This window comes from Hemitrygon akajei, chromosome 1 (assembly GCF_048418815.1).
Source record: "Hemitrygon akajei chromosome 1, sHemAka1.3, whole genome shotgun sequence".
Lineage (NCBI taxonomy): Eukaryota > Metazoa > Chordata > Chondrichthyes > Myliobatiformes > Dasyatidae > Hemitrygon > Hemitrygon akajei.
Window position 1 is genome coordinate 117,208,145 of NC_133124.1, and position 22,482 is coordinate 117,230,626.

General features: G+C 43.2%; 1 long non-coding RNA gene across 1 annotated transcript in view; it reads left to right on the forward strand.

Moving 5' to 3' along the window:
* Nucleotides 1-22,482, forward strand: part of LOC140732855 (uncharacterized) — a 214,228-nt gene that overhangs the window by 72,177 nt on the left and 119,569 nt on the right. The window contains exon 2 of the long non-coding RNA XR_012100173.1: nucleotides 4,714-5,023. This is a non-coding gene — a long non-coding RNA (uncharacterized lncRNA). The remainder of the gene's footprint in view (nucleotides 1-4,713; nucleotides 5,024-22,482) is intronic.

The window sequence follows — 22,482 nt, forward strand, 5'->3', positions numbered from 1 at the left end:
ATTATTCCCAAGAATACCTGCCATTGCTGTTCCACTGTCTTTTCTGCTAGGATATCCGTCCAGTTAACTTTGGCCAGCTCCTCCCTCATGGCTCCATAGTCTCCTTTGTTCAACTGCAAAACTGACACCTTCGATCTGCCCTTATCCTTCTCAAATTGCAGATAAAAACTTATCATATTATGGTCACTACTTCCTAATGGCTCCTTTACTTCAAGATCGCTTATCAAATCCTTATCAAATTAAGAGTTTGAGGAGACTTGGTATGACACCAAAGACTCTCATAAATGTCTACATGTGTACAGCGGAGATCATTCTAACTGGTTGCATCACTGTCTAGTATGAAGGAGGCACTACACAGCTCCATCATGTGCAGTAACCTCCCCAGCATCAAGGACTCCTTCAAAAGGGAATTTCTCACAAAGGCAGCATACATCGTTAAGGATCCTCACCATCCAGGAATGCCCTCTTCCTATTTCTACCATTAGAGAAGAGGTACTGGAGCCCAAAGACTCTCACTCAACATTTCAGGAACAGCTTCTTCCCCTCTGTCATCAGGTTTCTAAATGGACAATGAACCCATGAACAGCACTTCACTATTCTTTTTGCTCTCTTTTTGCGCTGACTTAATATTTTATACTGTATATATTTCTTATTGTAATGTATAGCTTTTTATTATTATGTATTGTAATTTACTGCTGCCACAAAACAACAAATTTTACCACATAAGCCAGGGGTGTCAAACTCATTTTAGGTCACGGGCCGGATTGAGCAAAATGCAGCTTCATGCGGGCCGGATCAGTCGGACGCAGCTTTCGTTGCCTCCGTTTTTTCAGCCTGCTCTCATGTGTCTCAGTCTCTGCTATAACTACAAAGTGTTTCACTTTGCAAATTCCGTTTCTTATGAAGAAGACTGCCGAATAAACACTAAAACCCCTGAAAACCTGGTACCTGAATAAACTCAGCATTAGCCATATCATACGCCATAGGCGCTTCGATTACTGGGGCCAGCTTTAATAGTAATTAGATATTATCTCGCGGGCCAAAGATAATTCCACCGCGGGCCGGATTTGGCCCGCGGGCCTTGAGTTTGACATATATGACATAAGCCAATAGTATTAAACCTGATTTTGAATCTGATTCCCCCAGCTGGGTGCACTGGAGACTCAGCATGTATGGCCAAGCTTGGTGTATTCAGCTTGTGTGCAGTATAATATCCATGCATTGTTAAAGCAAATATTAATGTGGATGTTGAAGAAGAATGTGACTTTGCAAGAATGCGAAACAATGTGATGCATTTGTGTAGAAAAGCAACATACCCAATTGAGATTGGTCTAGAAGCGTGTGGCACATTGACAAGAAGAACAAGAAGAAGAAAACCCTTAACTCCGAGTGGAAACATTTGGACGCCATCGCAATGATGTTTCTTAGCAGGCTTTCTTATTTTTAAGAGGCTGAGTTGCTAGCTCAACCATCAACCCAGCACGGATGGAAAGCGTGCAAGGGGGGAGCCGGCTGGATTTGATCTTGTGAGCCTTTGCTCTGAAGTCCGGTGCTGATGCCACCTCGCCACCAGCTGGCTCACCTCTGACATTAACAAGGCAACTGCTATTTTTTTAATAATGTGTGGAATCCAGGAAACCACTTTAATCTGAAGCGATTAGTGATGATAGTTAAGGTACGTTCAAAGATTCAAAGTGCATTGTATTATCAAAATATGTGATTCCTGAGAATCATTTCCCACAGACAGACATGAAGCAAAGAAACGCTATGGAACCCAACCAAAGAAAAAGATCAAACATCCAACATGGATCAAAACGAACAAGTCCTGCAAATGGCAAAAAATGAGCGAAAAGCACAGAATGTAAAACATCAAACCACAAAGTCTTTGAAACAATCTAGGAATGGTCAGTTTAGTTCTGTTCAGTTCAATTTAGCGTTGTTTCATTTGTTGGCCACAGATCCAGTCCACTCCAATCAAAATTGCCGAAAATAGCAATCGAAGAAGGAGTGGCCAGAAACCAGAAACACATATAACATAAACCGCCAAGTTTAATGCACAAACCATGCTGATTAATCCTTGCCCAGGACCCAAGACTCTGGCAGCATCGAGCGAGAGAGAGAGAGAGACACGTCACATGCAAGCACCTTCTTCTGGCAGCAGTGAGCAAGAGGGGGAGAGAGAGAGAGAGAGAACCAGTCAAGTGCAAGCAGATGGCACCGACCACCTGTTCACCTTCCACTCTCACCCCTGTGGATTTAAAACTCGATGCTTTAATCGGCGAGAAATAGAGTTGATCATGGTCACCAGGCTTCCTGGCCTCCAGGCCGCACACTCCACTCAAAACTTCACCGAACTCCCCCGGAGGCAGTAAAGCACCAGATCACTCAATCACACCATCAAAATGTAACTCACAGGTTCCAATAGTAGCAGGATCATATCTAAAGGAAGAAGAAGTCAAAGAAATAGGTTTGTGACCTGTCCGAAGGACGTTGCTTTTGGTTATGCTGTTTGCTGGTGCCATCTTCTTCATTTTTCAGCTGAAGCAATAGATGCTTATTTGAAACTGGTGACCAACATCCAAGGTGTTCCTGTGGTCTGAATGGACAACTCTGCGATAAACTAAGTGGATGATCATGATTTTGAGTTCCATTTAGATCCAGTGCAGATTTTAGGAGATAGGGAACAGATCCAAGTAAATCTGACAAGAAAGCAGAACTATTTTGAGTTAATATCCTGAACCAAATTGTTTAAAAGCTGGTTCAACAGACAAATCTCTGTAAAATCGATGAGAACTTTGAAAACCAGTTATTAGACTTGTACAGTTGTTCAATAAATGTGTTCATTGATAAGCAATATCTGTCCCACTATTAAAAGAATGCTGGGACCATGTAGTGTGGTATTGTGGTGTGGTGTGTGTGTATGTGTGTGCATCTGTATGTGTGCTATATTTATAATATGCAGTAGTATTAATTCCACAGTCTGAAATATTAACTCTGCACTATCAGTTTAAGATAAAACATTTAAGTAGTTTAACCATTCTGTGAACAAATAAATCATAATCCCTTTGTGAATCAATACTTTTATATATTTTCTGAGGATATAGTTGCAAGCAGCAGAATTGACATAGTCAGTGAAGAGGGGTGATCTGGTGATAATGGAGCTCACGGTGCATTATTACATTGTTCTAGGCAAATTCCTTGTTGAGAGTTAAGTGCTACCACATTGTACGGCTGCATTGTGTTTAATGCTGCACCTCACAAGCAAAATACAATTTTAGAAACAATTTATTGTAATTTTCATTACTCCTGGAGAAATATATTAACCAGATGCATTGTGATGCGATTGGAAGGCTTTAAGTTCGTCTGATCAATGTTTATGTACAGGACATGTTCATCTACTTAGGTCTACACTGGAACCTTACTGAGCCATTTGTGCATGTTTGCTCTGAACTGTGATCCTATCAGAGGACTGCTGTGTACAGCGCATGTTTCTGATTGGACAACTGCTAGTCATTCATTCCTGGAAGCTGTTGGCATCTCCTCAGAACAAATTGGAAATTCTTGTCAGCACTCTTGTCAAAGCAACACAAAAGCCAGCATTGTAACAGCCAGCCCGACATTCCCAACTGTCAACGCAGAAAGAAAACAATATTTTTCAGACCCAGCATCAATGCAAAAATGGTCTAGTCTGCACTGTCTGCAGATAGCTATGGTGCCTGAATGAGTGGCACACAGGAATTATAGACTTGGCCAAATGCTTCAGTCATTACAATCTTCTCAGGGTTTCCCTACCTCTCAAACTGAGGCACAACCCTGCTCCATTGTATATTATGCCATTAGCAAATACTACTTTGAAACAAGAAGTGACTTAGTTGCAGGATATGCAGTCAAGAGGACTGTACTATCTTCGTGTTCTAATCCTGCTATAGGGTTTGGTCAAATACTGTATATATACATTAAGCCAGTCTAAGTTTCTCTTTATTATGAGAGAGAAGCAATCTACTGGAAGAGCTCAGTGGGTTAAGCAACATCTGTGATAGGAATGGGACGGAATCTTGCATCATGTCCTCTCCCACCAATGTTGCTGCTTGACCCACTGAGTTCCTCCAGAAGACTTTATTGCTCTGTATTCCAGCAACTACAGTCTCTTGTGTCAACATGAGTGAGATCCTTGTTGAATTGGCTGAAATTCTTGTTACCAAACTATTTAGTTCTCTAGATAATGTTCTGATAGAAGCATGTACTTCAGCTGATGTCTCACCTAATAATTGACCTGGCCTATGTCTACTTACTGTGCATCGTTATTCCTCAATATGAAATTAACAATTAGCTTTAGCCATGGTAATCCTGAAACCAGCAGATAATCATTAAAAAAACAGTATGAGGAACATATTTTCCTTACCCAGTCTGTGCTTGATGTGATCACGCATCACTGCGATGAGGTTGTAAACAGACTGGTCTGTAGGAGTGAGAGATGATGTCATTGGAGCTTCTAAAATTCTTACAGGACTTGACAAGGTAGATGCAGGGATGAAGAGTCCAGAACAAGTGGGGAGGGTCACAATCTCAGAATTAGGATTTGGCCATTTATAGTAAGTTGAGCAGAAATTTCTTTATACAAAGGCTGGTGTCTTTTTTGTTATCTCCACTCAGCCTTTCAGTCCAGATGAATGATGCTGAACTGAAACATTGACAGTCCATTTCTCTCCTCAGATGCTGCCTGACTTGTCCAGTTCCTCCAGCTTTACGAGCGTTGCTCCATATTCCATCATCAGGAGAATCTTGTGCGGCATCTTTGGAACTGTTCACCAAGGTGATTCGATCATGACAGCATTCACAACAGAGACGCTGAGGGAACTGGAGAATGTGGACACAGTGCAGGGAATTGGTGTGGACGTGTAGATTAGCCACGATCTTGATGAATGGTGCAGTAGGCGAAGAACAAGATGACCTTCTCCTGCTCCTATTCCTTATCTGCTTTTGATATAAGTTGTAGCTGCCCTGCAAGTCACTCAGTTTAGAGGTAAGGAGGTATGAATAATAAATGCTAGGCTTCTCTGTGACGCTTGTCTTCTGCACATAAATTACAAGGCAAAAGTTACCAACCGACCTCTTCATCGTTCCCTATGCACAGCAAGTATAATTTGCCCAACCTAGGAAGAGATTTTAATCAAAGCTTTTTGATGATGGGAATAGCAGAGTATGGAATATATAATTACTGCCTTCACTGTGACCCATCATATGGATGGGGAATAATTATCCGGCACTCAAACAAAATCTTATGAATATTCAACAACACAAGTGTGACATTGTGTAACTGCAGAACCAACAATTAGCAGATTAAAGATGAATTTTATGCACTTTTGAATTGGAGGGGAAAGTTGAGACTGTACGTAACCCATGGAACAATTTTGCCTCTACTCATATGGGAACTTCTAAATAAAACATCAAGGATAATCTTAACAAGACAAATAGGTCGCATATTTACTATAGCAACTTTAACACTAAAAAATTCCCAGTGTGTCTATAGAAACAATGGCTTTGTGAATGCTGGTCAAGGTGGTAGGTTTTATGGAGAATCTTTAGAGAAATAGAGAGGAGGAAAGTTTCATGGAATTCCTGAGCTTAGGTCCAAGATAGCTGAAGATGTAGCCACCAGTGGTGAAGTGATGGAGACCAGGAAGTGAGTATGTCCACAATCCGGGGAGGTATTTGGTGGTAAGTTTGTAAATTCATTTATTATTGTCACATGTACAGAGGAGTAATGAAAAATTATCTGCCATCAATGCAGATCTTTCCATTGCGTCATTATATCGGGGCAGTACAAAGCAAAAGCATTAACAGAATGTTGAATAAAGTGATACAATTACAGAGAAAGTACAGTAGAGGCTGACCATGAAGTGCAAGGCTATGATGAGGTAGATTGTGCTGTCAAAAGTCGATCTTACCATACAAGAAGCCCGATAAATAGTTTTATGGAACTGCCCATGACATAGTGGTTCATGGTTTCATGTTTTTGCTTGTCTTGATGTCAGGGGAGCACACACCAGTCCTCATAGAGGGGTCACCAGTGGAAAGGGGGAGCAGCTTCAAGTTCCTGGATGTCAGCATCTCACAGCACCCAACACATTGATGTAACCACAAAGCAGGCACAGCAGTGGCTATACTTATGAGGAGTTTGAGGAGATTTGGTATGCTACAGAAGACTCCATTATTTTTTTTACAGATGAACAGTGGAGAGTATTCCGACTAGTTGCATCACCACCTGGTACGGAAACTCCAATGTGCAGGATTGAAAGAAGCTGCAGAATGTTGTAGGCTCAGTCAGCTCCGTCACCAGGTCAAGCCTACCCACCACTGAGGGCACGTTAAAAGGTGGTGCTTCAAAAAGGCGGCATCCATCATTAAGGAACTTCACCATCCTGGGCATGCCCTCTTCTCATTACTACCTCAGGGAGAAGGAGCAGGAGCTTAAAGATCCATATTCAATATTTTAGGAACCCCTCCATCATCAGATTTCTGAACAGTCTGTGAACAGTCAAACACCACCTTGTTATTTGTGCTTTGCACTATTTATTTATTTTTTGCAGCTTCGGCCATTTTTGTGTCTAGCTGCCACAAAACAACAAATTTCATAATGTATGTCAGTGATGAAAACCCGGATTCTGATTCCTACTCTACTTGCCAATTAGAGGTAGAAGAAAAGAGGAAGAGAGTAGGTGCAATGTAAGAGGGGTCTTTGGTTATGCTGGCTGTCAGAATCTTTCCCCCAGGGTAGAATTGACGAATATTAGCGAGCATAGCTTTAAGGTGAGTGGAAGAAAATTTAAAGGGGATATGTGGGTAACACGCATAAAATGGTGGAGGAGCTCAGCATCCATAGAAAAAAAGTACAGTCGACGTTTTGGACCGAAATCCTTTGGCAGGACTGGGGGGAAAAAAAGCTGAGGAGTAGATTTAAAAGGAAAGAGAAACGCAAGGTGGTAGGTGAAAACTGGAGGGGAGGGATGACGTAAACTGGGAAGTTCATTAGTGAAAGAGACAGAAGGCCATGGAAAAAGAAAAAGGGAGGGAGGAGCACCAGAGGGAGGTGATGGGTGGGCAATAAGATAAGGTGAGAGATGGGGTGGGAAATGCTGAAGGGAGGTGTGGAGGGCATTACCAAAAGTTTGACAATTCGATGTTCATGCTATCAGTTTGGAGGCTACCCAAACAATATAAGGTGTTGTTCCTCCAACGGAAGTGTGGCTCATCACGATAGTGGAGGAGGCCATGGATGGGCATATCGGAATGGGAATGGAAAGTGAAATTAAATGGGTGGCCACTGGGAGATCACACTTACTCTGGCAGACAGAGCATAGATGCTTGGCAAAGCGACCTCCCAATCTATGTCGGGTCTCACCGATATACAGGAGGCCACATCGAGAGCACTGAACACAGAAAATGATCCCAACAGACTCATAGGTGAAATGTTTGAAATGTTGCCTCACCTGGAAGGACTGTTTAGTGCCCTGAATGGTAGTGAGGGAGGAGGTGTAGGGGGAGATGTAGTACTTGTTCCACTTGCAAGGGTAAGTACCAGGAGGGAGATCAGTGGGGAGGGACGAATGGACAGGGGAGTCTCACAGGGAGTGATCCTGTGGAAAGCAGAAATTGGGGGGGGGGGGGGGGGAGGGAAAGATGTGCTTGGTGGTGCGATCCCATTGGAGGTAGCAGAAGTTGTGGAGAATTATGTGCTGGACATGGAGGCTGCTGGGATGATAGGGGAAGACAAGAGGAACCCTATCCCTAATAAGGTGGCGGGAGGATGGGTTAAGACCAGACGGAGGAGATGTGGTTGAGGGCAGCCGGATCTCCCTGTGGCCACTCACTTTAATTCCACTTCTCATTCCCATTCTGATATGTCCATCCCTGGCCTCTTACACTGTCGTGATTAGACCACAGTTGGGTTGGAGGAATAACACCTTATATTCTGTTTGGGTAACCTCTAACCTGATAGTATGAACATTGATTTCTCAAACTTCTGGTAATGCCCCCCCCCCCACCTTCACCATTCCCCATCCCCTTTTCCCTCTATCACCTTACCTCCTTGCCCACCCATCGTCTCCCTTTGGTGCTCCTCCCCCCTTTTTCTTTCTTCCATTGCCTTCTGTCTCTTTCACCAATCAACTTCCCAGTTCTTTACTTCATCCCTCCCACTCCAGTTTTCACTCATCACCTGGCGTTTCTCCCTCCCCTCCCCTCACCTTTTAAATCTACTCCTCAGATTTGTCTTCCTCTAGTCCTGCCAAAGGGTTTCGGCCCAAACCATCAACTGCACTTTTTTCCATAGATGCTGCCTGGCCTGCTGAGTTCCTCCAGCATTTTGCATGTGTTGCTTGGATTTCCAGCATCTGCAGATCTTCTCTTGTTGGGGGTATGTGGCACACGTCTTTTACACAGAGAGGAGTAGGTACATGGAACGCACTGCCAGGGTGGTAATGAAAATAGTAACATTCAACAGATTTTCAGATGGTCACATGAGTAGGTGTAGAAGAGGGTACAGAGATTCAGTGCAGGTCAAAGCAGCATTTTCATCTGGCCTCACGATCAGCACACATATCGTGGGCCAAAAGGCTGTTCCTGTGCGGTATTCTTTGACAGCAACCACAGAGTGATCAGCATGAGAGATGACACCCAACAAGCCACAGATTGCACAGAAACCACCTAAGTAATTATAACTCACTGTGAAAATTTGAACACAAGTCCTTGATTGTCAATCTTGACCTTGGGATTATTGGACCAGAATATTGCTGTTGTGCTACTTTCATTCAAATACCAACCATTCTGCATATCCAATAAGTTATTTCTGATGTGCAGCTGTTGTGGAGAGACATGATTTGTGCACAGCAAGATTGCATAAAAAGTAAACGATATGCAATAATGTTGCAAATATGCAGTTGGATAACTTGACCACAAGAGCATAAGACACAGGAGCGGAATCAGGCCATTTGGACCATCAAGTCTGCTCTGCCACTACATCATGGCTGTTTATTTATTCTTCTCAGCCCCATTTTCCTGCCTTCTACCCATTACCTTTGACACCCTAATTAACCTAGAACCTATCAACCTCCACTTCACTTTAAATAAACCCAATGACTTGCACAACTGTCTTGGCAATGAATACCATAGGTTCACCATCTTCTGGCTACAGAATATTTTCCTCATCTCTGATCTAAATAGACATCCCTTAATACTGAGGCTGTGCCCTGTCATCCTAGACTCTACCACTGCAGGAAACACATCCACTCTAACTAGGCCTTTCAATATTTGATAGGTTGCAATGAAATCCCCCCTTTCTTCTAAACTCCAGTGAGTACAGGCTCAGAGGCATAAAATGCTCCTCATACGATAACCTCTTCTTTCCTGGGATCATTTTTGTGAATCTCCTCTGGACCATCTCCAATGCCAGCACACCTTTTCTTAGATAAGTGTCCCAAACAGCTCACAATGTTCCAAGTGCGGTGTGACAAATGCCTTATAAAGCTTCAGCATTACATCCTTGCTTTCGAATTCCAGTCCTTTTGAAATGAATGGTAACATTGCATTTATCTTCAGTACTACTGACTCATCCTGTAAGTTAACATTTAAGAAATCTTGCATGGGGACTCCCAGGTCCCTTTGCACCTCCAAGCTATGAATTTTCTCCCCATTTAGGTCCACACCTTTATTCCTTCTCCCAACGTGCACGACCATGCACTTTGCTACACGGTGTTCCATCTGCCACTTCTTTGCGCACTCTTCCAATTTGCATAAACCCTTCTGCAGACTCCCTGCTACTTCAATCGAAGCGGCCCTCCACCTATCTTCGTATCATCCACAAACGTGGCCACAAAGCCATCTATTCCAACAACCAATCATTGATAAATAACATGAAAAGAAGTGGTCCCATCATTGACACCTGTGACACACCAGCAGACAACCAGAAAAGGCCCTCTTTATTTCCAGTCTTTGCCTCCTGCCAGTCAACTCATTTTCTATCCATTCTAGTAGATTTCCTGTCATACCACAGGCTCTCATCTTGTGAAACAACCTCATGTGTGGCACCTTGTCAAAGGCTTTCTGAAAATCCAAGTGACAACATCCACTGATTCACCTTTGTCTATTCTGCCTGTTAGTTTATTAAAGAATTTCCACAGATTTGTCAGGCAAGATATGCCCTTTAGAAAATAATGCTGACTTCGGTCTACTTTTTATTGTGCCTCCAAGTAATCTGAAATCGCATCCTTAATAATAGACTCCAACTTCTTCCCACTGAAATTAGGCTAACAAGCCTATTATTTCCTTATGTCTGCCTCCCTCCCTTCTTAAAGAGTGAAGTAACCTTTATAATTTTCCAGCCCTCCGGAACTATCCCAGAATTTGTAATTCTTGAGAGATCATTACTAATGCCTTCACAATCTCTACAGCTACCTCTTTCAGAATTCTGGGGTGTAGTCCACTGGTCCAGGTGACTTATCTACCTTCAGACTTTTCAGCTTCCGAAGCAGCTTCTCCTTAGTAATAGCAATGACATTCACTTCTGCTCCCTGATACTCTCACATTTCTGGCATTCTGCTGGTGTTCTTCACTGAGAAAACTTGTAGTAGTCCTCCATTACTAACTCTCCAACATTATTTTCCAGTGGTATGATTCTACACTCGTCTTTTACACTTTATATACCTGAAAAAAAAACTTTATATCCTCTTTTATATTATTTGCTAGCTTACCTTCATATTTTCTCTCTTTATGGCTTTTTAGTTGCCTTCTCTTGGTTTTTAAATGCTTCCCAATCCTCTACCTTCTCAGTAATTTTTGTAATATTGTCTGCCCTCTCTTCAGCTTTTTTGCTGTCTTTGCCTTCCCTTGTCAGCCACATTTGCCTAATCCTCACTGGAGACTATTTCTTCATCTTTAGAATGTATCTTTCCTGTGTTTTCTGAATTTGCCCCAGAAACACCAACCTTTGGTGTTCTGCCATCATCCCTGCTAGAGTCCCCTTCCGATCAACCTTAGCAAGCTCTTCTCTCATAGCTCTCATGTTAATTTCCTTTACTACACTGTAATACTAATTCATCTGACTTTAGCTTCCCCTTCTCAAAATGCAGGGTGAATTCTCTCATATATTGATCACTGCCTCCTAAAGTTTATTTATTTACTTTAAGCTCCCTAAATAAATTTGGGTCATTGCATAACATCCAATCTAGAATTGATGTTCCCCTAGTGGAGTCAACCACAAGCTGCTCTAAAAAGCCATTTTATAGGCATTCTACACATTCCCTCTCTTTGGATCTAGCACCAACCTGATTTTCCTATCTACCTGCATTTTGAAATCCACTATGTCTTGCATACCTTTTCTATATCCCATGGTAATTTGTAGCCCACATCCTGGCTACTGTTCAGAAGCCTGTATATAACTCTCCTCAGGGTCTTTTACTCTTGCAGTTTCTTAATTCTACCTACAAGGATTCTTCATCTTCCGATCCAATGTCACCTCTTTCTAAGGAATTGATTTTAGTTTTTACCAACAGAGCCACCCCAACCCCTCTATCTACCTGCCTGTCCTTTTGATACAATGGGTATCCTTGGACATTAAGCTCCCAACTCTGATCTTCTTTCAGCCACAACTCAAAGATGCACGTAACATCGTCCTGCTAATTGTGCTACAAGATCATCTACCTTATTCTATATATTAGGAATAATGTTATTGGACATTTCACATAGAGACCACACAGCTTAGTTTAGAGCAAGGGTTTCCAATCTTGGGTCTGCGGACCCTTGATTAATGGCATTGGTCCATGGCATGTAAAAGGTTGGGAGCCCTTGGTTTAGAGTGACCACACAGCATTCTATCATCCATCAGTACAACTTCGAGTTTGTTTGCAAGTCTTCGGGTTGGAATTTGAATTAACAAAACTTTGACTTAAGATTTATGGTGGATGGGGTGGTGTTAGTTTTGGGGAGAGCCCTAACGCAGTCCAGAGTTGAAAGCATGCCAATAAGCCAGGTTTATAAAGTAGTCGAGAAATGCTAAAAGAATGTTGTTATAGCCTTTTCACGAATGGGGAGTTTCATGTCCAAAGGATTAATCTGCTCCATCTACAGGAAATTATGTGGAGGAAAATCACAGGAATCCCAACTTTGACTGGCAGCTCTGTAAAGTTCTTTTTTGTAAAAAAAATGTAGTTATTAATCCCTGCTCCACAAAAGCAGCACAGTGGCACAGCCAGTACAGCTGCTGCCTCACAGTACCGGAGACCCAGATTCAATCCTGAACTTGAGTGTTGACTCCTTGTGACTGTGTGGAGGAGCGGAAGGGAGAGAGGGGGAGAGAGAGGGGGGAGAGAGAGGGGGAGAGAGAGGGAGGAGAGAGAGCGGGGAGAGAGAGGGTGGAGAGAGAGCGGGGAGTGAGAGGGAGAGAAAGATAGGAAGAGGGAAGGGGATAGAACAAAAGGGAGTGTCTGCATTAGGTTACTCTATTACTCTATGATCTGGTTGTAACAATCACAAAGGCATATGGATTGGTGGGTTAACTGACTACTGTAAATTACTCCATGTGAATTGAGGAATGGGATAAATGCAGGTTTAGCGTAAATAGATGGTTGATGTTTCGTATAGACGGCTGATTCTATGCTGTATCTCTTAATAACTCTGTGTCTCCTGATACTGAATATTATGGGATGGTTATGCATAGCTGGGATACTCTGTGATATCATCTGAGGGCCCCATCCCCTCAAGAGCTCCCTCAAATATACATGGATAACTCTGGAGAATAAAGCTGATTTCTTCAGACCATGTTTTATTTTCTTCCATTACACAGCTTTCTGGCGAATTCATCTTACATCAAAGTACAAAGTCATTTCTCTTGTGAGATGGTGAAGGCACAGCAATGACCCTCAAGTGTGCTTATCAATAAAACAATAATCAGTAATAACAGTTATAATACATGAAACTTTAAAATCTCTCCCTCTGCCAGTGTAGAGTGCCCTCCTGCTTCAAAACATCCACAATTGTCCCTGTGCCTAAAAAGACCAAGGTAACATGTCTGAACAACTGGTGGCCTGTTGCGCTCACCTCAATAATGAGAAACTGGTCAAGGACTACATTTTCAGCATGCTGTCATCCTCACTGGACCCCCTACAGCTCGCCTACCAACACAACTGATCGTCAGATGGTGTAATAGCCACAGCCCTACATACAGCCCTTACATATCTGGAGCAGAGAGATGCTTATGTAAGAATGCTTTTCTTGGACTGCAGTTCAGCATTCAACACTATAATTCCCTCCAGGCTCGACGAGAAGCAAAGAGACCTTGGCCTTCATCCTGCCTTGTGCAGCTGGATCCTGGACTTCCTGTCAGATCGCCAGCAGGTGGTAAGAATGGGCTCCTTCACCTCTGCCCCTCTGACCCTCAATGCAGGTGCCCCTCAGGGCTGAGTACTAAGCCCCTTCCTTTACCCTTTGTATAGCCATGAATATGTCGCCACCCACAAATCCAATCGGCTAATTAAATTTGCTGATGACACTACTCTAATTGACCTAATCTCAAAAAATAATGAGGCAGCCTACAGAGAAGAAGTCATCACCCTGACACAGTGGTGTCAAGAAAACAACCTCTCCCTCAATGTCGCAAAAATGAAGGAGCTGGTTGTGGACTACAGAAGGAATGGAGACAGAAGGAATTGATATCAATGGATCTGGGGTTGAGAGGGTGAACAGCTTGAAGTTCCTTGGCATAAACATCACCAAAAATCTCACGTGGTCTGTACGTACTGGCTGTGTGGGGAAAAAGGCACAACATCGCCTCTTTCACCTCAACCAGTTGAAGAAGTTTAGTATGGGCCCCCAAATTCTAAGAACTTTCTATAAAGGCATGATTGAGAGCATCCTGACTGGCTGCATCACTGCCTGGTATGGCAACTGTACTTCCCTCAATTGCAGGACTCTGCAGAGTGTGGTGCGGACAACCCAGCGCATCTGTAGATGTGAACTTCCCACTATTCAGGATATTTACAAAGATAGGTGTGTAAAAAGGGCCTGAAAGATCATTGGAGACCCGAGTCACTACAACCACAAATTGTTCCAGCTGCTACCATCTGGGAAACGGTACCGCAGCATAAAAGCCAGGGCCAACAGGCTGCAGGACAGCTTCTTCCACCAGGCCATCAGACTGATTAATTCATGCTGACACAACTGCATTTCTATGTTATATTGAGTATCTTGTTGTATATAATATTTATTGTAAATTACTATAATTGCACATTGTACATTTGAATGGAGACGAAATGTAAAGATTTTTACTCCTCTTGTATATGAAGGGTGTAAGTAATAAAATCAATTCAATTCAGTCAACTCCAAAAGATTTTTCATTCTTCTGAAAAAGGCACAAAGTTAGCATAAGGAGTTTATCTGGATTATTCCACAAGAGGTTTTGACGATTTTGAAACAGAAATTGGTCAGCATGGAATGTGAACCATTATTTGCTAGAATCTGGTTTATATTGGATAAAATCATGTGGTATTTCCATTACAAATAAACTGACTATTTAACCATTCTATTAGTGTTTATACCCAACTGGCAATTATCAATCCTGCTCAAAAGGCATGCAAAGCAGTTCAGAAACCAGCAGCTCTGCAACCCAGATGGATTTGCATGTGAACACATTGCAATGCTTCTGGGCACAGTCTCAATCAATTCAATTTGACTTCATATTTTGGGTAAAGCTTTCGTGTTTGCTACTGAGTATAAAGCAGGTTTAGGGAGTTATAAATACATGGAGCTCTTGCTATCTCTCTGCTTTTACTTCCATCATCCTCCATTTCATTTTTAAAACAGAAAATTCATTTATTATTGTCATGTACTGAGAGAAGTGAAAATCTTCATTTTTTATGTCATTCATACAGACTTCACATCAGTGGATTGAGGTTGTACAAATGATGAGCAACAACAGAATATAGTGTTATATTTACAGAGAACATGCACTGCAGGTAGTCAATAAAGGACATAATGGAGTAAGTTGTAACCTTATCATATAATAGTAACTAATAGACCTCTTATAAGAGCAGGATAAAGTTGTCCTTGAGCCTGATGGTACATGCTTGTCCCCCCCTTCTTTCCTTTGGCCTCTCCATTCTTTACTCTTTCTTTTGCCTGTCTGTTTGTCCTTACCTCATTCATCTGTCTCCCCACCCATCAATCCATCCTCTATTGTCTCCTTCTGTCCCTCTCCTGCCCTCTCTTTATTATTTCCTCCCATCACAACTTTCTTCTTTTCATTATTCTATCTACCCCTCCTTCCTTTATCTTGTCTATCTGATTGTCATCCATCCATCTATGTTTCTGCACCAGCAAATTTGGTTTCAGTCACTGGTCTACAACAACACCCAGGTTCCTTTATATCAATGTTTCCTAGTGTAAGTAACACTTTGTCTTTCCATTTTTATCCTATCATGGTTTATTTTGCATCTGTCTAGGTTGTAGTGCATCAGGTTTGTGAAAAAAAACCTCTGGCACTCTGTCTTTGTGCATCAAGGCATTGAGTGTAGGAGCTGGGACATTATGTTGCAGTTCTACAGGACGTTGGTGAGGCTGCTAAAGAAAAGATGTCATTAAGTTGGAAAGAGTACAAAGAAGATTTAGAGAAATGTTGTAAGGTGAAAAGGTCTGAGTTATAGAGAATTGTTGGATAAACTAGGACATTATTCTCTACAGCATTTGAGAGGAGTAACAATATCGAAGTTTATAAAATCATAAAGGGCAGGGGTGTGCTGAACGTGCATGGCCTTTTTTTCCCAGTGAAAGAGAATCAAAAACTAGAGAGCATACAGTAAATTTACGATGAGAAGGGATTGATTTAAAAGGGACTTGAGGAGGAATATCTTCATGTTAAAGGCCATGTGTATTCGGAACAAGCTGCCAGAAGAAATGGTCAATACAGATACAATTTTAAAAATTGGACAAATAATTGGATAGGGAAGGTTTAGAGAGATATGCATCAAAAGTGGGCAACTGGGCTAGCTAAGAAAAATATTTTGGTCAGCATACACAGTTAGGCTAAGGAGCCTGTCTTTGTGTTGTATTACTCAACGACACAATACGCCATATATATTCCACTCTTATTTCAGATTCCTACCACCTTTAGTACTTTAGTATGCCTTTTGTAAAAATCTCCTGAAAGTGTTAAGCTTTGCTTTGTGAAATGTTGGTTTCTAAAGCTCAGAATGTAACAACTAGTCCTTAAAAAAGAGAGCGAGTCCTTCCGAGACAGCGCCTGGCAGCAATTGTTCTTACATCACACACCTACCTCTGATTCTGTCACAACCATGGACACTGCCGTGGAGTCTGGGTGCACTTGCAGGCGGACATCTGAAAGGGGTCAGCAATCTCACACATGTGTGAATGCACATTCCAGTCAATTACAGTTTTTGTGGTTACATTTAACTCCTTTCCTTTTGTTTCAGTCTTGTTGAGTCTAGACTGAAACATAGCAAAAGCTGCAGTCCCTGCTTACCGTTGTCCACATTCTGGGAAAGAAGATTACAATTTGGATTAACACTCTAAAGGAGCAGTATTTATTTAGTATTAAATGAATACCTCTGACTTGCAGTAACAGTGTTAGATTTTAGTTTGAGTGTTTTAGTTAGTTGGTTCAGCATTTATTATTTTCCTTTTGTTCCGTACCGTTCTTATTAAAACTTAATTAACTCTTCATTCTGATGCTGTGGATCTCCCTCTGCACTTGGGCCATCACTGTACATCTTGTGTCCAAGACTTGACTATTAAAATGGACCCAAGCAGATAGAGAACAGCTGACCTCAGCCCTGAATTTTGTCGGCCTGACAGGAGAAGAGTTAAAGTCAGTGGAGGCTTGGTTGGCAGAAGTGTCTCAAGCAGTGCGACAACGATACACAGAGTGGCAAGCCCAGCTCAGACTGAAATTTGTTGGTCAGATGAAGATTAAAGTCAGGGTGGCAGAAATGGTTCACGCAGTATGACAATTACCTTCACAGTGGCAAGCCCCGTCCAAGCAGGAAGAACATTTGTCAGCACTGTCAGTGCCAATTCAGCCAATTACCACAGACAGCCAGAGTCAGGTGGCCACCATTACTGCTGTTGTGGCCACAATTCAGCAGTATTCATCCAGGATAATCTCTCTCCAGGCATCAGCACTTCCCTTATCCTCCGCTCTACCAGTCTCATCAGCCTCAATCTCTACTGCCCCATCACTGGTTACAGATCAGAATGAGCATTCCACCACCAGGCTGATAGAGGTGACTCCAACGGCTTTAGGAATTTTATTACCTAGTGTGAGCTGACTGTCCAAGCCCAGTCAGGTCAGTTCAGTGATAATGCATGTAAAATGGCTTACATGGTGAATCTCTCAGACAGACCCCCACTCAGCCTGTTCAACGTTCTTTAAGAAGAAGGTTTCCCTGTAGCCCAGTCTTTCCAGCAATTTAGAGTTGAGTTCAACAGGGTGTTTGATCCCCAGTATAATGTCTGGAGGCTTCCCACCGACTCCTGGGCCAGCACCAAGGGAAGGGACACTGAGAACTATGCAGTAAAATTCTGCACACATGTAGTTGAGACGAGGAGATGGGGTAAGACAAGAAAACCCTTAACATGATTTTCCCGCGTAGGCTGAGCGCAGGGGTCCAGCATGAGATCACAGTGCGTGATGAACAGGCCAGCCTGGAAGACCCGATAAACCAGAACATTTGAACAGATAACAGGGCAACTGAGTGGCACAGAGAGAAAATGCCCTGAACCTCCTTCACTTTAGATCACTGTCTATCTTCACCGTCTCACTCCTCACCCAGTACACCCACAGAGGAGCCCATATTGCAGGCGAATGACCTGTACCTATCTCAGGACAAACAAGATCAGTGCAGGAGAAGAGGTCGCTGACTTTACTGTGGCGCTCCAGGAAACTTCCGAACATTGTGTCCCAAGTGCCCAGTAAAAGTGGATACCTGCCAGCTGGAAGGGGAATTCTGACAGGTTGATTCTCCCCGCAAACTTCTTCCCCTAACAAAGTGAAGCTCCCAACTTCCTTGTTGTTGGTGTCCCAGAACCATGAGCTTCAGGCTGTGGGGCAGCTGGGAACCTCATGGGTATCTCTCTCGCTCAAAGACGGGGAGTTCCCACTTGACAATTGAAAGAGAATATTGATGTCAGGGTTCTGGAAGATCAGCCTCTGGGCAGCGATATGATCCACCTTCCCACAGAAGTCCTCCAGCTTTGTGCAAGGGGGCAACCATAGGGAACAGCTCTCCTTCTACCATGTTGATTTGCTTGAACTGCTGCTAGTGCTTGGCCTTCCCTGAATATCTTAACACAATCCGCAGTCCCTAAAGGTGTTCCAGGAGTGGGGACTGGCATACCTGTCTACCTGGCTGGATCCAGCTCAAGCCCCTGTCTGCCTGTCCCCTCACGTGCCAATGACGAGTGTGGACCTCTCTAGTGTTCCAGCTGAGTATGCTGATCTCCTTGAGGTCTTCAGTAAGAAGTAAGCCACATTTCTACCTCCTCACAGATCATACAACTGAGCCATTGATTTCTTACCCTGTTCTAGTCCTCCCTGGGGCCAGCTGTTGGTCCTCTCTCATTCTGAATTAGTGGCTATGGAAATGTAGATCAAGGTGGCTTTGGTTTTTGGATTTATTCCTCCATCAGCCTTGCCAGGAGGGGCAGGCTTCTTTTTTTCTGAACAAGAAGGATGGTAAGCTCCATTCTTGCATGATTATCGGTCCCTCAACAACATCACCGCCAAGAATCACAACCCTCTTCTCCTTCTTGCCTCTGTGTTCGTACATCTCCATTATTTTCCAAGGTAAATCTGTTCAATGCTTACCACCTGGTTTGCATCTGAGAAGATGAAAAGTGGAAGACAGCATTCAACCCCTCCACTGATCACTATGAGTACCTCATGATGCCTTTTGGTCTGGCCAACGCCCCTGCTGTTTCTCAGACCCTGGTCAGTGACATGCTCCGGGACATGTTGAATCAGTTTGTGTAAAGGTAGGCACTCACAGAGTGGCCTAAACCATCTACGGTCAAACAGGTAAGGTGTTTCATGGGGTTTGCAAACTTTTATTACTGCTTCATCAGAAACTTTAGTTCCATCGCAGCTCTCATTAATTAACTCACCAAGAAGACCTCTGCAGGATTCCTATGGATGTAAAGCAGATCAAGCATTCTCAGAGCATAAGTGACACCTCACCTCTGCCCCAGTACTGAAGCAGCCCATCTATTCATTGTTGGGATTGATGCATTGCAGCTCCTCTGTAGAAAATTGGTTGCCCCTGAGCTTTTCTTTCCTATTGCTTGACTCCTGAAAAGTGTAACTATGATATCAGGAACCACAAACTCCTGGCTGTCAAGAAAGCTCCGGAGAGGGCAGAGCACACCTTTCTGTTATGAGCAGATCGCAAGAACCTCTCCCATATTTGGTACTCAAATGCAGTCAAGAGACTCAACTCCTGTTAAGCCCATTGGGCTCCCTTCTTCACCTGGCTTCACTTCACCCTCACCTTCTGTCTTGCCGGTAAGGATACTGAGGCCGATGCTCTTTCCAACCAGTTGGACATCTCTGAGGACAACGCCAATCCTGAGCCCATCCTGTGTTGGATACTGTGTAGTGTCTGACCGAGGACCACAGTCACACCTGATTGGAAGGTTTTCTATTCTGTTTTGGGAGACACAGTCACCCTCTCATCAGGTTTCCACCTCCTAATCTAACAGCCAGATTGAGAGAATGAACCAGGAACTGGAGAAAACACTGCCCTGCCTTGTCACTTCCAACTACACAACCTGGAGTTCCCCACTGGTTTAGGCAGAGATAGCCCACGATAATGTCCAGTTATCCTCCTTTGAATGCCAAAAGGGATTCCAGCCACCACTCTTCCACTGACATGGTGCTGAACAATTGGTCCAACACTTCAAACGAATGTGAGTCGGGCCAGGGCTTCTCTGCTGCAAACGCAGAAAAAAATGTTCCTGGCAAAAGCTGTTCAGCTCTGCCGACATGTGAAGCTGCTCAAGCCAGGGTGAAAAAGTTTGGCTGGCGTCTAGAGATATTCCTAGAGAGCTGTGTTAGCCCCCAAGCTATGTGGGGCCACTCATAGTGGAAAACAGAGCTTCCCATAGACTGTGCCTACCATCTTCTATGAAGATTCACCCAGTGTTCCATGTTTCCCAGTTCAAGCCCCCTTGTTCCAGTCACCCCTCTTCCTCTCCTCGCCACTTATTAGGTAGGTCACTTGTGGTGCCTCCTGATGTCTCTCCAGGTATAGTGCAGGGTCCACTACCTCATTGATTGGGTGGGGTATAATCCAGAGAAATGTTCTTGGGTTGCTGTTTGTGACATCCAGGGCAAAGCTCTCATCCATGGCTTCCAGCAGAACCAGGTCTCTGGTGCCTCGGAGCTGTGCCTGGAGGGGGGGGGGGGGCATCCCTGTGACAACTACAGACTCTGCAGAGTCTGGATGCCCTCGCAGGCAGGCAGCTAATGGGGGTCAGCAATCATATGCATGAGAATACACATTCCAGCCAATTAGGGTTTATTTATGGTCATATTTAGCTCCATTCCTTTCATTTCAGTCTTGACTGAAGCAGAGCCATGGCAACGCTTCCTGCTTACCACTGTCCACATTCTAGAGAGAAAATTACAATTTAGATTGATGCCGCAAAGTAGCAGCATTAATTTAGTACTAAGTTACTGCATCTGAGCCACAGTGATGGTAATAGATTCTAGTTTGAGAATCGTAGTTATCACCCCTGTTGGCCTAGGAGCTGTTATTTTCCTTTTGTTCTGTGTAGTTCTGATCAGAACTCAAGTGAACTGTTCATTCTGCTGCAGTGTCTGTTTCTCTCTAGACTCCAGACCATGTCTTGACTTACATCCAATCATTAATGCTTCTAATGCAACTGCACCTTGAGTATTGTGTGTAGTTTTGGCCATTTCGTTAGAGGAATGACGTTCTTGCTGTAAAAGTTTGCCAGACTGATTCCTGGAATGGCAGATGATGTATGGATGATAATTAGCCTAATTAAACTTACTGAAGTTTAGCAGATTGAAACGGAATCTCATAGAAACCCACAAGGTCCTTGCAGGATTGAACAGATAAGATGCCAGTCTATTCCTCTCTACCCACCCTCATCTCCTTGGGGTATTGTGTACGATTTTGCTCTTTCTGTAATATGAAATACAACATAGTGCAGAAGGAGTGCAGAGATGCTGTGTTGGCTTGGGGGCTTGGGTTACAGAGAGTGGTTGAAGTGGCTAGGACTTTAAAACTTTGAACATAGAAGATTGAGGAGTATCCTTAGATAAGATGAATGCACATAGACTTTTACCCAGGGAAGGGGAACTAAAAATCAGAGGACAGGTGAGATATGAAAGACTTAAAAGGGACTGAGGAGAAATTTATTCACACAGAGGGTGGTGCATACTCAAAGAATATTTGTTATCAAAGCATGTATGCAGTATATACTGCATATACAACCCTGAGATTCGACTTGCCACAGACAGCCACGAGACAAAGGAAACCATGGAACCTGTTCACAGAAAAACATCAAACCCCCAATGCACAAAACAAAAATAACATCATGCAAATGGCACACAAAAGCAAAACACACAGAATATAAAACACCAACACACAAAGTAATTGAGAGAATCCGGACATATTCCGTTTAGCTCAGTTCGGTTCAATCTAGTACTGTGTCATTTGTTAACTCAGCCTGCAGATCCAGACCACCCAGATCAAAATCTCACAAATTAACAACAAAAAAAAGTGGCCAGAAACCAAAACACATCATAACATGAACTACAGAGTCCAATCCACAAACTATGTCAATTAAACCTTGTCCAAGACCCAGAATTCTGGCACCACCTTCAATAGCATCGAGTGAGGGGGGGGGGGGGGGGAGAGAGAGAGACCATCCAAGTTCAGGCACCTTCCTTTGGCAGCAACAAGAAGGACAGAGAGAGACTTTATATATAATGACCTGCTCATAGAAGTAGTTGAGGAAGTAAATTAGCATTCTAAAGACATTTGGATAAGTGAATAGATAGGAGGGGCTTAGAGTAATATGGGTCAAACATGGGCAAATGGAACTAGCTTGGTGGACATCATGTTTGGATGGATGAGTTAGGCCAAAGGCCCTGTATCCAGGCTATATTACTCTATACTATAATTCATTAGCCTCCTGTGCCCAATAACCCTTGATCTTTAATGAGCTCTGCTCTGGCAGGAAGTCCTGGACTGCACGACCTTCATGCACTGTGAGTGTCCATCACCTGTCCAATCACACATGGCACCCTATAGAAAAAAGCAGCATATTGCCAGAGATGGAACATTTGAGATATGAGGAGAGACTGGATAAGCTGGGTTTGTTTGTCGAGGAGTGGATAAAAGTGAGTGGGGATCAGATATAAATTGTGAGGGATGTGGATAGCTTAGT